The 16876-nt window shown below is 37.7% G+C and overlaps 1 non-coding gene across 1 annotated transcript; it reads right to left on the bottom strand.

Moving 5' to 3' along the window:
* Positions 1-16245: 16245 nt before the first annotated feature.
* On the bottom strand, positions 16246-16352 carry LOC141620502 (small nucleolar RNA R71). Its single transcript, XR_012531980.1, has one exon. It is a non-coding gene; the product is annotated as a small nucleolar RNA R71 (small nucleolar RNA).
* Positions 16353-16876: the final 524 nt, after the last annotated feature.

Here is a 16876-nt window from a genome sequence, read left to right as displayed (position 1 = left end):
AGTCATGGGTTCGAGTCGGAATTTCGACAACATTTCGTTATAACGGCGATTATGCCCTAGAAAGTGTCCTGAAAAAGTCGTCACAAATCAAAATTCCGAGATGGTAGGAAGTTTACCCATCATACAAGGATTCCAATTATCAAGTTTCGTCACAAATGGGCAATCCTAAGGCTATTTTCGAAGCGATTTACGGTTTAGCTGTGAAACCGTCTCAATTTCACTCAAATGCTCAAAACTCAATGAAAATTCGAAATAAATACATGGTTGTGATCCTTATATTACCAATTAGCCATTTACAAAGTCAATTTTGTAAGACGAAACCGTTTGGGGGAAAAGCCCCAAATTTTCGACTAATTAGGGTCAAAAACCCTAATTTTGTCGGTCCCATTTGATCAAATACAGAAGATAAATGCAAGATTGATATACATACCTCGATTAGTCATGGCAAATGCAAGCTTTTGGATCAAATTTTGATGAAAATGATTGGAATTTGAGAGAGAAATTGAGAATTTGTGTTTCGAATAAATGAAATAAACCCTCTGTTTCATCGGTTTTTTACGCAGGAAAAACACGCTTAGGAAAAGACGCAGCAAGTGTTGCGCCTCTTCCAAGGGACGCAGCTCTTGCTGCGCCTCTTCCTCAGCTTCCCTTCATACGAATTTTCAAAAATTCGTTATGAGTTTGTTATTTTGTGGGCCCATCTTTGGTGCGCCTCTTCCTTGATGTCATATCACATATTTGATCCGTTTGACGTATATTCTTCGCCCGGACCCGCATTTTCCAAGCCAACTGCCAACTCCATATATTATTTTTGCCAAGACCTAGCTTGTCACAACGAGCGTTCCTTCTTTGACAGGTGTTTCGACACGCCTTTACTATGTTCCCCCAGCGAGAGTACACGGATAGACATTCCCTCTCGAGACATGGAGATCAGTTCCCGATTATGTTACCCCAGCGAGAGTACACGGATAGACATTCCCTCTCGAGACATGGAGATCAGTTCCCGATTATGTTCCCCCAGCGAGAGTTCACGACCGACAGTCATTCCCTCTCGAGACATGGAGATCAACATCGACCCCAAGCTCTTCCGAAGTTTGTTTGAAGCCGACCACAAGCAGATTTCTCCCAGCAGTTCCAGACTACGTCCTGCTGTCTTCTCCCAACATTACATTTTGTTTCGCCTGGAGTTTCAAGGAATTTCAGGTATGGTCTCTTCTTATGGCTGGCGAGCCTCCTTACGTAGTCTAATAGACTTTAAACGACCCTCCCCGATAGTCGACAGACTCTAAAATGTTCCCGACGACAGGTCCTTGGCTCAGACCCCTTGAGCCGCCTCGCGTCGCCATAGTCGTCAGGTTGTAATCTTCAATTGACCTGATGGCTATACTTTGACTTTCGCCTTGTCCAAGCCTCAGTCAAAGTGGGGGCTCTGTAGATACCTCATTTCTGCACCTACCGCAAACCACCCGGTGATGATTTGGCCGCATGTTTGGTACGCGGAACGATTTGTGACAGTTCGTAAGTTTATCGTTAAGTGATCGCTCAAACACTTGTGTCTACCTCTTAATTGTCATCTACGTGCCGATGCGGTCGTTTTGGCAGTAATTAGAGTACATTTGGAGTCCGGGTAAAAAAAAACCGTCTTCATTTTCTAAAACCGAGTCAGAATGTTCTGGAATGTTCCGGACATTTCTATTCCCTATTTTCGCAATATTTTAATCTTTGGCAAATAATTTCCCGTAATATTCACACAAAATATTAAGGAAAACAAGATTAATCCGTTATTACATAACCAAAACACGGAAATCTTTCTTCCGCAGGAGGAAACCACTTGGGAAAGGACGCAGCAGGTGCTGCGCCTCTTCCAAGACACGCAGTGCCTGCTGCGCCTCTTCCCAAGTCCTTTTCTGCGTATTTTTCGTATCTTTTCGAGATTCGCTTCCAAAGTTTCTCCGAAAAACCCTACTTCCTCCACGTGATTAGTATAAATAGAGACCTCCGGTCTCTCATATTTCTCACGTGAGTGTCCACCCTTCTCTTCTCCCTTTGCATTTTAGACCACGTTCTTACTTTTTAGCGTCTACGTGCTTGAACATTCGACCACGTAAGCTCGGATCCTTCTGAGTACCAGCCTCGTTTTTGCATGACCGACCAATTTGACCAACTCCACATCAATCAACTTAATCAATCTGTTTAATTTCCTCTTATGAGAGCACTTTCGTCTACATTCGAGTCGAGCATCACTAAACGTTAACTTAGTTCATCTCGTTTCGTCAAACATGTAAGTCTGAGGGTGTAAATCCTTATTTTATTATTGTTGTTTATTTTTTGTAATCAATATTGTAAGGTTTATGTCGAAAGTATTCCTAAAACCGATTTCTAAAACCTTGTTTAAAATCCTTTTTACGGATTATCAGAAGACAACCGTCGAGAAAGGACGCAGCAACTGTTGCGCCTCTTCGGAGGGACGTAGTACCTGCTGCGCCTCTTCGTGAGGCTGCCGCAGTTCCTGCTTCCTTTCTTCTTCCTTCGTCTTTTGTTCGTCCCTTTGTTTTGTTTCTTTTTCAATTGTTCATATTTCTTCTAACATAATAATTTGAGCATATATCTTTAACCTGTAATTTACTAATAATTCTTCATTGATTAATTCATCATAAATCCCGACTTAAATCCCTTATAATCCATATTTGCGGGTTTTCGTCATTAAAGTCAATTCGGTTTTTAGAGGTTCGATTCATCAATATTGGTTCTCTGGAATTCGTCATTGATATATTCCCACCTGTTATTTATCGTATCCATCATTAATTCGTCATTAATAACCTGTTTAACCTAATTAGTATAATACTACGGTTTTATGAGTCTCTGGGTACTCTATCGAGTGGGCATTACTCTGTCGAGTAAGTGTGTTTTGCGTTTTAAAATAGTTTCTGACCTGTTGGGTACTCGATCGAGTAGCCTTGGTACTCGATCGAGTAGGTGGCACTCGATCGAGTACGTCAGTTACTCGATCGAGTAGCCGGTTTACGGAGGGATGATTTGTCGGGTTTTGTTAATAATGCGAATTAATATATACACTTCCGTTACTCTCATAATACACTTTTACAAACCTAATTACTTTCAAAAGAGAAATCAATCTACGTACTTCGCATTCATCGTATTATTGACAAATCCCAGAGCTTGGAAGGTCAGAATTCATCTTTCTTTACATCTTTGTGATCCTTGCATCGAGGGTAAGATCTATGTACCAAATTTGTTATATTTAATTAAGTCTTATTAAACCCTAATTTTGGGAATTGAGGATTTGCGTTAGTTTTGTGTGGTTAGTGATATATGTGATGTTATGTTAGGGGGAGGATTCGTAGAGGAGGCTTTTTGATAATAGCTGTTGAGATCGTCTGACTGTATTGCATTCCAGGTAGGGTTTCCCTACTCATTATTAGTCCCATAATGTGTTGGTGGTGATTTGTGATTGTTGATTGTTATCATACGAGTATTGTGACGGTTATTGGTTTTGATTGATGTTTAGTAGTTGTGATTGTTTGTATCTGTCTGTGTTCTTCGGGGCGCGTCCCTGGCTGAGTGGAGTCACTTGCGGGAGTTGCTTCACGCCCATTATTCGCCTTCTGTGGAACCCGCCACAGAAGGGATGTGCATATTAATGGATTTGGGTTTATCGCTCGACGGAGATGAGCGGGGATTAGGTGGGAACGGCTGCGGTCCCCCACTGGCGGCGTGGAGTGACCTGTTGCGATGGGCACTCTGGCAGGGCTACGCACTTTAGTGTGTAGTCAATATTGTGGAGTTAGTGATGGAGTTCGGAGTATATCTGTGACGATTGAGCTATGTTGTTTGTTGTGTTGTTAGATTATATAAATTGTGTGATTAGTACTGACCCCGTTTAAATGTTTTAAAAACTGTGGTGATCTATTCGGGGGTGGTGAGCAGTTATTGAGCAGGTATGATTGATGCGCATGGGATAGCTGGGATGAGTCACCACATGGCAGTTAGAAGTCTTCCGCTGTGTCAGACGATGTCTAGTATCTTTGATAGTTTTATCAGTGGACCGTTTGAGTACTTTGTATTTCATTTAACAGTTTTGTTTGAGACATGTAATCAATTAAATTATATTTACTTTTAATGTACGTTTCTTTATTGTCTTATGATTATCATTGCCTCGGGTAACCGAGATGGTAGCACTTCCATGCCTTAAGTGGTCCTAGTAAGGCACTTGGAGTATGGGGGTGTTACAAAATAGTATCAGAGCGACGATCCTGAAACCTGTAACCAATGAATCTAATGAACCTAGGGAGTCTAATTAAAATGAACCCGGGGTAGAAGTTGTAGGAGCTAATGCAAAGGCTTGGGAGACGTCCTAAAGTCGTGAACTCGCCCTACAATTTTGAACCGGTCACATGGGATATGAGTCGGGATCGCTATGTGTTTACCTTGTGTGTTGTCTATCTATATAGTAAGGTGTTGTATGAATCGATGGATGCATGCATGTGGAGGCTATGAGATGTGTAGTGAAGGATGATGATGATATGATTGTATTTGTCGTTGATTGAATACATGAATTGCATGATAGTTGGTTTACAATGTTGTTTTGAATTGTTGGAAAAGTATATGAGAATGATGAATGATGTGGTAGAAAAAGGGAGTAGTTCATATATGATAATATGTGATGAATAATGATGTTGTAGGAGGGACGATTTATAATGGGGATATACTAGTAACATGTGATTAGGGGGTGTGATATGATTTTACGTAATTTTGTTTGCGTAAAGCTATATAATAAGTTCGTATAATTGTCTACTGTTGTATTATATGCGCTTGTTAGATGAAGAATGTGATTGAACTAGATGAATTGATTGGAAAAGATGAAGTGGCAATTGCATGAAGATATGAATTTCGTGATTATGAATATGTTTAGGTGACGAAGTGGATTTGTAATATTGTTGTATTAGTAACATGGAAATAGGATTTGTAATTGTATGATGATACGTGCCTAATGTATAGTCTTTTTAGCCTATTTCAGCACGTATTTCTATGCATTTTCATACTATTTTTATGGTATTTTGCCCCGAATTGGCTACTTTGGTTCGTTTTGTCCATTTTGTAGAAATGAACGTGAAAGTAGTGGAATCGTACTCTTTTTCGTCTTTTTTGCATGCATTTAGAGGAGATAGGTGAAGGAAATGTAGATTCATATACATATTAACATACTCTTATATGTCTAAATAATTTGTCATAAAATTAAAACGGATTTTATGCATGCAAACAATAATATAAAAGAAGAGAAATAATGTCCTTACATTCAATATTTCGGCTATATTGGGCACAAGAGAGATCACCTTTCTCTTCTTGTTCTTGAGCTATTCCAATGGATGAACAAGATCTAAGAATAAGATCTCTCCCCAAGCTTTATACCCAAGGCTTAACACTTAATCTAATTAATATTATTTGATCTAGTATAATATTAATTTGGGAGAAAATTGAACCAAAAACTTTATAAAACTCTTATGTGTTTTCGGTTTTTAAGAGAGAAGAAGAGAGGATTTTCTTATCACTAGAACTTGTATTTTTGGATGAGTGAATAGAGTGGAAAATAATACACTACCTTTAGTATATTATTAGGCAAAAATTAAAGAAAAACAATGATAGTTTTTCTTCCCCAAAACCGTGTAAGAGGAGGGCTATTGGGGAGCCAATGCATGAAAAATTTGTTCTTCACAAGGAACAATAGGCTTGCATGCCTAGACTTGCTTTTTCATCATTGTGTTTTATCAACTAAATAAAACAATTAACTAGCTTAATCTCCCCAATTTTTCGGCACTTAACATAATATGGATCCCATATTATTTTTGTCAATTGTCAATATGTCACATGTCATATGTGACATAAATATGTTATGTATTTTTAACATATTAAAAATCAACGTATTAATAAAAATACGTCACATACAAAAATCGACTTAGTAATTTCATAATTACTTGTGCCAAAATTTTTACCATTTATAAATTTCAACTGATTGAATTTATAATAATTCATTCATTTTAATTGTTACATTAAACAATTTATTTCATCCGAGTAATTATACAATTTAATTACTCAGACCGTATCTCATGTAATCACATTTCAATTTGATACGTAAATTTTACTTCCAAAATCGTCCGTCAATTTTCAAGTAATTTAATTAACTCGTAACATTATACGATTAATTAAATGATCAATTAAGAGTATCGCCCTATAGGTATGACCTAGGGGTCAATCGATCACCACCGTCACACGACAAGTAATGTCAAACTCTAGTCACCAATCATTACCGATATATGTTGACCGTTGACAGTAACAATATTACTTCCCAATTGTATTCTTTAAAATGAGATTTAATAACGATATTAAAATCACGTGATCGCACTATTGTTGAGGACACATTTCCCAACAATCTCCCACTTGTCCTCGACAAGTGTGCGTCACCAATTCTCTTGTCCTATTACTATCTCCCACTCAATGCAAGGTGTCTTTCAGGTCGTACTTGCAAGTGATCATATCGAGAGTGGTTTCCTCGATCCGGAGAATAATCGATTGACCGGATTTATCCACTCGGATACCTTCCGAGCGTGGCCACGCATTTCCAGTTCATTCCTCCTCGAGTGGCCCTAAGATATTGTTATAACCCTGACAAGGGGTGGACAATTCCTATCGCACTCATTCCCTTCGACTAGCCACAGCCATCATAACCCAAAATATGCCCATTTGACCCCATTTACGAAGGTCGTAGTAACACAAATCAAAGTTAATCAAACTGTGCCATCTTAGGTGAATAGTCTTTAGTCAAAAGAATCGACTCATTTGAATACTATAGTAGCTCTTGCCACGACCAGGCTATATAAATTTGCCAGAACTCTATAAGCGGTCATTAGGCCCGACAAAATGTTCTTAAATCCGCCTATGTGATCGACTAGTCATCTCACATGACTCTATGGCACTTGAACTTGCCATCAATCGCCTCACACTCTAGTCACTTCGAGACGTCACCTCATACAAGTGACTATGGGCAAATACTATGTTAATCCGTGTTCACTTTAACGGGGTTCAATTGTCTCTACAACCCGTATGGATGTAACAAAGTATAAATTAAAGATAAAAGACAAATGTGATTATGAACATGAACAAAAACAACACTTTTATTTCATTTCAAAATCTAACAGAAATTTGGTACACGTTTAAGTCCCATGGACGTAACATGCCCATCATGCTTAGCCTGCGATAAAGGCTTGGTGAGCGGATCGGCTATGTTGTCATCCGTCCCAACCTTACAAATCGCAATTTCCTTTCTTTCAATGAAATCTCTTATTACATGATATTTTCTAAGTACATGTCTAGATCTATTACTAGACTTCGGCTCCTTAGCTTGGAAGATCGTCCCACTATTATCACAATAGAGAGTGATGGGATCATCGGCGGTAGGTACTACTTTTAGACCTTCCGTGAATTGCTTGATCCACATAGCTTCCTTGGCAGCCTCGATCTTGCTATGTACTCAGCCTCCGTTGTTGAATCCATGATTCTGACTTCCTTGAAGCTTCTCCATTTACGGCACCACCATTGAGCATGAAAACAAAACCGACTTGTGATTTCATGTCATCTCTATCTGTTTGAAAACTTGAGTCCGTGTATCCTGTAACACGCAACTCGGTGTCTCCTCCAAACACAAGGATAGAGTCCTTAGTTCTTCTCAAGTACTTAAGGATGTTCTTGACAACAATCCAGTGACTCTCACTTCGATTTCCTTGATATCTACTCGTCATGCTCAAGGCATACGAGACATCAGGACGTGTGCATATCATGGCATACATGATTGATCCAACAAGCGAAGCGTAAGGGATCAACTTCATGCGTTCAACATCATGGGGTTCGGAGGGACATTGAGTCCTGCTCAATATCGTTCCGGTTACCATAGGTACCAAACCCCTTTTGGATTTGTCCATGCTGAATCGTCGAAGAATCTTATCAACATAAGACTCTTGACTTAGTGCAATATCCTCTTGGGTCTATCTCTATAGATCCAGGATACCTAATATGCGTTGTGCCTCTCCTAAATCCTTCATTTGGAAGTGGTTACCTAACCACTTCTTAACAGAAAACAACATTGGAATATCATTTCCAATGAGTAGTATGTCATCGACATACAAGATTAGGAACACAACATTGCTCCCACTGAATTTCATGTATAAACATGGTTCCTCAACATTTCGAGTGAACCCATTTTCTTTTATAACATGATTGAATCGATGATTCCAACTTCTAGATGCTTGCTTAAGACCATAAATGGATCTCTTAAGCTTGCACACTTTGTTAGGATTTTTAGAATCAACAAAACCTTCGGGTTGTATCATGTACACCTCCTCCTCTAAATGCCCATTTAGAAAAGCGGTTTTGACATCCATTTGCCAAATTTCATAATCATGAAATGCGGCGATCGCTAACAAAATCCGTATGGATCTTAGCATGGCTACGGGGGCGAAGGTCTCATCATAATGGAGACCTTGGACTTGGGTAAATCCTTTTGCCACTAGCCTAGCTTTGTAGACATCGTCATGTCCTTCTATGCCATTTTTGACCTTGAATATCCATTTGCATTGGAGGGGTCTTGCCCCTTTAGGCAAATCTACCAAGTCCCAAACTTGGTTTTCAAGCATAGAATCCATTTCGGACTTCATGGCTTCAAGCCATAAGGTGGAATTAGGACTAGAGATTGCGGCCTTGTAGGTGGCGGGCTCGTCACTTTCCATAAGCAACACATCGAGCGTTCCATCTTCTTCGATAAGTCCCACATATCGATCGGGATGGCGAATAACTCGGCCCGTCCTTCTTAGTGGAGGAGGTACAACCGCGTTAGACGACGAAGGAACATCTTCTTGCGTCTCTACCTCGGTTTGTGGCTCTTGAACTTCGTCAAGTTCAAAATTTCTCCCACTCTGTCTGTTAGAAATAAATTGTCTTTCTAAGAAGACAGCCTCGCAAGACACAAACACTTTGTTATCTTGAGGTTTGTAGAAGTAATAACCTCGAGAGGTCAAAGGATAGCCTACAAAGATGCATTTTTCGGATCTTGGGGCAAGCTTATTGTCGGGTTTAGTCTTGACGTAAGCATCACATCCCCAAATATTCATATAGGATATATTTGGGATCTTACCCGTCCACATCTCACATGGAGTCTTTTCAGTGGACTTTGTGGGACTATTGTTCAAAGATCGAATTGCGGTTTGTATCGCAAATCCCCAAAACGAGTTTGGTAACTCGGTTTGACTCATCATGGATCGAACCATATCTAGTAGGGTTCGATTCCTCCTTTCGGCAACACCATTGAGTTGTGGTGTTCCAGGTGGAGTAAGTTGTGATATAATACCACGACCTTTCAAGTGCGAATCAAATTCATGGCTAAGGTATTCTCCACCACGATCGGATCGTAGTGCCTTAATCCTTTTGTTCAATTGGTTCTCTACTTCGTTTTGAAACTCCTTGAATTTCTCAAACGCTTCACTCTTATGTTTCATCAAATAGATATACCCATATCTACTTAAATCATCGGTGAAGGTTATGAAGTAGTCATAATTACCACGAGCGGTGATAGTCATTGGTCCACATACATCGGTGTGTATGAGTCCCAATAGCTCACTAGCTCGTGTCCCTTTACCGCTAAAAGGATTACGAGTCATTTTGCCAAGTAGGCAATATTCGCATGTACCAAATGATTGATAATCAAATGGTGTAATCACATTAGTAGAAATTAATCTTTTGATGCGATTCTCGTTTATGTGACCTAATCGACAATGCCAAATGAACGCTTCACTTGGGTCACTTGTTTTGAGTTTCTTTGATTGAATGTTATAAATATCATTTGTTGGATTTGAGGTCTCTAAAATGTAAATGCCATTTATGGAAGAAGCTTGGCCAATAACCAAATCATTCCTAGAAATAGAGCAACGATTGTTCTTAATGACAAAACAAAAACCGTCCATGTCTAGCATGGCAATTGAAATAATGTTTTTAGAGAGCGTAGGAACATAAAAACAATTATGCAAATACAACTCAAAACCATTTGGCAAAGCTAGAACATAAGTTCCTTTGGATTCGGCCGCTACCCGAGCTCCATTTCCAAGTCGAAGATCCACATCTCCCTTGCTAAGCTTCTCCAAATCTCTTAAACCCTGTAAATGATTACAAAGGTGAGAACCACAACCGGTATCAAGTACCCATGTCGTAGTGGAAGTATAATTTATATCAATAACATAAATTTCTTTAGGAATTGTACCTTTTGGAGTAATGAGTCCCTCCCTTATATTTCGCAAATACATAGGGCAATTCCTTAGCCAATGTCCCATGCCATAGCAATAATGGCACTCATCATTAACTTGCTTGAAGTTCTTGATTTTCTTTCCCTTCTTCTTGAACCTCTTGCCCCTTGAAGCAAGAACTTGATTGCTAGAGCTCCCACTAGCTTTGGCATCGTTATCTTCCAGAGATAAAGACCCTATAGATCGTATGAGGTAGTCTTCCTGAGACGGACTCACACGAGGTCTAGTAGTAGTGGGTGGTTTAGAAGTGGTGATGAAATTAAGGTTTCCATCCGAACCTATCCCGAAATGAAGTTCTCTAGTTGTATCGAAATTATTGTTGGAGCATACGTTGTCAAGAACATGGTGATATGACTCAATGGTTATCGGTGCGGTAGCATTTGATGGATTCATTGTAATGCACTACAAATATGGAGGAAAGGAAATATTAACATTTGTCTTTAAAATCATACTTGCAAATATAACAAGATATGAACATTTATATAGTGACCTCTACCCAACTATAATAAATGATTCCAAGACCCAAATTCATATTAACTTGGGCACGGTGTGGCCGATGAAACCCTTATCAATATAACTCGGTGGATTAACGCTTTAATCGATTCTACTTCTAGAACTCTTGGTCGATAATATTACATTAACATTTATCTATAGCCCAAAACACATTCAACAAGGGGACGGTGTGGCCGATGAAACCCTTATCGAAAAACTTTTGTTGAGTTCAATCCAAATTTCGAATAAATGTGTCCATGATCCAAACCCACATTAACTTGGGCACGGTGTGGCCGATGAAACCCTTATCAACATGAATTCGGTGGATAGACATTTATCACCCACTTCCCCTACGTAACAAGGTTTGTACCCCGGTGTGGCCGAGTGCACTCCCTCACGAAATAGGTTTTCATGGTTTCTACTCTTTGGTAAGGCTATGTCTCAATTAATTGTTTTAGCGAGAGGTCATGTCAATTTATTATCTATCACGTTTTAAGTGAACTAAAGCGGTGAACTACGATAATTCGAATTGACACGGTCGAAAAACTCGATAAAATAACAATGCATGTTTAGTTATGGCGATTTAGCGATGCATGTGACATAAAATAAAATGCAAGCATAAAGGAAAAATAAATCCTAGTATGGCCTTTCCTAAAATAGAAAAATTATTAATCTATTACATATTCGGAAACCAACTCCATTGGTCCCTTGAACTTCGGTTGTGGTACGCATCTCGAGGTAACACCGTCTTTATGTATCGCCATTCTTGAAGAAATCCGTCTTTTGGAACTCCGGAATGGATAAAATTATATAATAAATTACATAATTTCCTATTATACATTTGTAACTAAAATAAAATAAATCTATTAAATATTACGAAACGGTGATACGAGATCACAATAAAAATTACAACCGAATCGATATTCCCATACATTTCGGAAATACCAATTAAAATCTAAGGCCATACTAAGTAAAATTACATAATTAAAATTATGACAATCATAAGGAAAATGCAGCATTATAATATGTATAAACATGCTCAATTTTTATGCTAAATCGCCTTTTAATTAGCCAATATCGTATATTACTCGGTTTTTACGGATTTGCGTGATTTCAACATTTTATAATCACAAAAATGCATAAACTCATATTTATGCATAAGTTAATTACCCTAACCTCTTAGGACTCAAAATATAGTCTTTACTAATAATTTGACCATAATTAACTTTTATTTACAAATTTGTTCATAAATGGACCAAAATTACAAAAATAAGCTATTAAACTTCAAATAAATCACAAAATTTCAAATAAATTCAAAATTTGAAATTTAAATTCATGAACATTCTGGAAAAATTCCATGACACTCATAATGTTCAAAATCTTAGGTTAAAAATTTCGAAAATTTTCCGGAAAAACAATGTTGCGGTTTATCGATATTTAATAAAATAATCATAAAAACATGGAAAAATTATTTTCATTAACTTTTCAATTTTAGATCTGAAAAATATAATAAAATGCAACATTAGACGTTTTTCCTAAGTCATAGATTATGTTTTATTAATTTTTCACTAATAATGTCACTATTTATGTCATTTTTCTTCAAAAATTCATAAATCATGCTAAAAGACTTCTTTATAGCCAATTATTTTACACACATCTTGTAAAATTGCATGTGACAACATATAAATTTTCTATGACCAGATTCGAAATTTAACTCATATTAACCTATTTTTCTCTTAAATCCGAATTTAATAATGAAAAATTCATTTTTCGAGCATAACAAGTGCAAAAATTATGAAAATTTACAGGTTATCTCAAAATAATATATGTAACAACATATCCAAAAACCAAGTGAAAATTCGAAGTATAGCTAATTTTCGACCAAAAATGACATTTTTACTCATAAAATCACATTTAAATGTCATTATTATTAAATATGAACAATAAAAAATCCGAAAAATTAACCAAAATATCCTAAAACACTTTAGGACCAGAAATATTAACATGCATGTAATTATTTCGTGATATATCATAATAACACAAATTTTACAAGTTTTATTTTGTTATTCATATAACTCGGAAAAACTTTTAACCAATTTGCATGCAAACAACCGTGGCTCTGACACCAATTGAAGGAAATGTAGATTCATATACATATTAACATACTCTTATATGTCTAAATAATTTGTCATAAAATTAAAACGGATTTTATGCATGCAAACAATAATATAAAAGAAGAGAAATAATGTCCTTACATTCAATATTTCGGCTATATTGGGCACAAGAGAGATCACCTTTCTCTTCTTGTTCTTGAGCTATTCCAATGGATGAACAAGATCTAAGAATAAGATCTCTCCCCAAGCTTTATACCCAAGGCTTAACACTTAATCTAATTAATATTATTTGATCTAGTATAATATTAATTTGGGAGAAAATTGAACCAAAAACTTTATAAAACTCTTATGTGTTTTCGGTTTTTAAGAGAGAAGAAGAGAGGATTTTCTTATCACTAGAACTTGTATTTTTGGATGAGTGAATAGAGTGGAAAATAATACACTACCTTTAGTATATTATTAGGCAAAAATTAAACAAAAACAATGATAGTTTTTCTTCCCCAAAACCGTGTAAGAGGAGGGCTATTGGGGAGCCAATGCATGAAAAATTTGTTCTTCACAAGGAACAATAGGCTTGCATGCCTAGACTTGCTTTTTCATCATTGTGTTTTATCAACTAAATAAAACAATTAACTAGCTTAATCTCCCCAATTTTTCGGCACTTAACATAATATGGATCCCATATTATTTTTGTCAATTGTCAATATGTCACATGTCATATGTGACATAAATATGTTATGTATTTTTAACATATTAAAAATCAACGTATTAATAAAAATACGTCACATACAAAAATCGACTTAGTAATTTCATAATTACTTGTGCCAAAATTTTTACCATTTATAAATTTCAACTGATTGAATTTATAATAATTCATTCATTTTAATTGTTACATTAAACAATTTATTTCATCCGAGTAATTATACAATTTAATTACTCAGACCGTATCTCATGTAATCACATTTCAATTTGATACGTAAATTTTACTTCCAAAATCGTCCGTCAATTTTCAAGTAATTTAATTAACTCGTAACATTATACGATTAATTAAATGATCAATTAAGAGTATCGCCCTATAGGTATGACCTAGGGGGTCAACTGATCACCACCGTCACACGACAGTAATGTCAAACTCTAGTCAGCTAATCATTACCGATATATGTTGACCAGTTGACAGTAACAATATTACTTCCCAATTGTATTCTTTAAAATGAGATTTAATAACGATATTAAAATCACGTGATCGCACTATTGTTGAGGACACATTTCCCAACAACAGGATTGTCCCAGAGTGAGATACTGCATTTGAAGGCGTCGTGGCACGCATTACGAGGCATTTGGTGGCGGAATTGAGCTGAGTTGAAGATGAAGCACTCGATCGAGCAGTTTTTCCACTCGATCGAGTGGTTTCTACACCCCAAGTTGGTCGATCGAGTACTTTTGTACTCGACCCTTAAGTTGCAGAAAGACCATTCACTCGATTGAGTAACTATTTGGTCGATCGAGTGGATTTTGCTGAAGAGTTGGTCGATCGAGTGGTTTCGATGGTTAATGGGCTTAATTAGCCCGTGTGTTAATTATTTCGCTAAACTTTGTTTGCTTTTCTATTTAAACCTATGTTAACTAGGTTAAGAACATCTTTTATCTATCTTTTTATCTATCAAACTCTTTACGGTAAAACTTTAGTACGTTGCTTTCCTTGCTCTACTGTTACTTATTTTTGGGATTATTATTGCTCGGATTCGATCGTTCTTTACGCCGGAATCGCATTGATTGTAATTCCTTCTCTTCCTTTAATAATAATTAACCTTTTTGTTGCTTTAATTATTTGTTTTTCTTATTATTCCTTTTGCCCTAATTTCTCTTTATGCGATTTATTGGTTATTTCACTATGTTTACTGCTGGGAATTTAATTGCTGTTAGTTTGATTAGCGATATGAGTAGGTAACCCCCTTTCATGTTGGGATTAGGGGATCTGCGGTAGAAATGTGACGATGTAGTGAATGAATTAGATGAATTAATTGTGAGACCCTGTCACTATAGCAATTTAATTGTATTTATTCGACTTAGTTGAGTGCACGCTTCTATGTCACCCTTTAATCTGGCTAAAATTAATCCTGGATCGAAAGATTGGACTAAATAGGCCTGCTATAAACAGTAGACTACCCTAATGAGGATGAAAGTTAAGTTAGTGGTATTTTAGGATAGAAAGTGGACCGAAAGGACCTTTCAACATCCGTCTCACATTAGTTCGTCTGAATCATTTACAGCTGAGTTACTGGACTACCGTAGTGAACCGAATTCCCGATATGTCCTTCTCTTCTTGATAGTTTAAATCGATTTTCTTGCTCTTATTGCTCTTACTTTTATTTCTCTTCCCTTTAAATCTCGTAGTTTAGAAATCAATTCAACAAAACCCCCCAATTGTTACCTTAGGACTAGAATTAGATAGCTGATAATTACATTACCTCCCTGTGGATTCGATACTCGACTGCCTCTACTACATTTTAGTTGAGACCGTTAGGTTTTATCTTTGATAGGGTTGCGATAGCCGTGTCAAATTTTAGCGCCGTTGCCGGGGAGGCAATTGTTCAATTTATTAGTTGTTTTATTTTTAGTCCTTCTCAGTTTAAGGGACACCCGTTCCTTAGACTATTCTTATATTCTGTTTGTAGTTTCTTCTTATGCGCAGGTCACAGGGTGGTGAATTATTGCCTTATAATCCTGAGATTGAGAAATCTTTGCGCGAGTTGAGGCGATCAACTAGGGTATTGCCGACAGAGGAAGAGCTGAGTACTCTGTCTAGTTATTACGAGAACGCTCTGTTTGAGGAGGATCCACCTTCATCTCCGTTTCAATTCATCACTGAGACAGTCACTTCTCCAGACTTTCTAGAAATGGCTGAAGAAGCAACTATTGCCAGTCACTCTGAGCCGACAGCGGCGAATCTCTATAAGGGATTTGTATTACCAGAGGACGCAAGAAAATTCGAGCCGAAGCCGTCCTATATCAATTTGGTTGAGAGAAACCAATTTGGGGGAGCTGCAACTGAAGATGCAGCTAAGCACATGGAAACCTTTATCGATTATTGTTGTTCCATACCCCCACCAGCTGGCGTGACCCCGGATCAGATAAAAGAAACCATGTTTATTTTCTCACTCCGCAATGCTGCAAGGGAGTGCTATAGGGACCTGGACCGGGCTGCTCATGGGATAACAGACTGGAATTCACTGGCTTTAGCATTTTACAAGAAGTACTTTTCTGCATCGAAGACTATTGCCATTAGAGCTCAGATCACGAGTTTTAAACAGGGGCCTGATGAGAACTTTCATGAAGCATGGGTCCGTTTCAAGAAGCTGGTGCGAACCATTCCGCACCATGGGTTCGAGAAGTGGAGTCTTTGTAATCAGTTCTATAATGGGATGTACGACGATCAGAGAGCTATTTTGGATGCTGCGGCTAATGGCCGATTTGCTGAGAACATGGGAGAGACTAAGGGGTGGAAGATCATCGATGATTTGGCCACCCATAAGGCTGAATATGGGAACTCCAGAGGCAATCAAAGAAGAGCTGCTGAATCTTCTTCTGTAGCCGCACTAGAAGCTCTTCTTGCGAGATTTGACAAATATGAGTTGGGAGGAGCTTCCAAAGGAGGGATGTATCAGGTAAATCTTTGTTTTCAGACGGTCCTTTTGTCTGTAGAAGATGTGGAGCTGAGGGACATGTTTCAGAGAATTGTCCTAGTCCATTTGAGCAATGTGCTGCCTTTCAACATTACAGGCAGACAAATACTTATTCTGAGCCGAATGTCCATCCCAATTTGAGGTGGACAAGCCAAAATGTGCTCAATCCTACTCCACCTTCGAACCAGCAGCAGCCGTATATTCCTTCACACAAGAGTCAACAAGG

This window comes from Silene latifolia, chromosome 1 (genome assembly GCF_048544455.1).
Source record: "Silene latifolia isolate original U9 population chromosome 1, ASM4854445v1, whole genome shotgun sequence".
Taxonomy (NCBI): Eukaryota; Viridiplantae; Streptophyta; class Magnoliopsida; order Caryophyllales; family Caryophyllaceae; genus Silene; species Silene latifolia.
The sequence above is the reverse complement of the archived record's forward strand: the minus strand, read 5'-3'. Positions and strand labels throughout refer to the sequence as shown.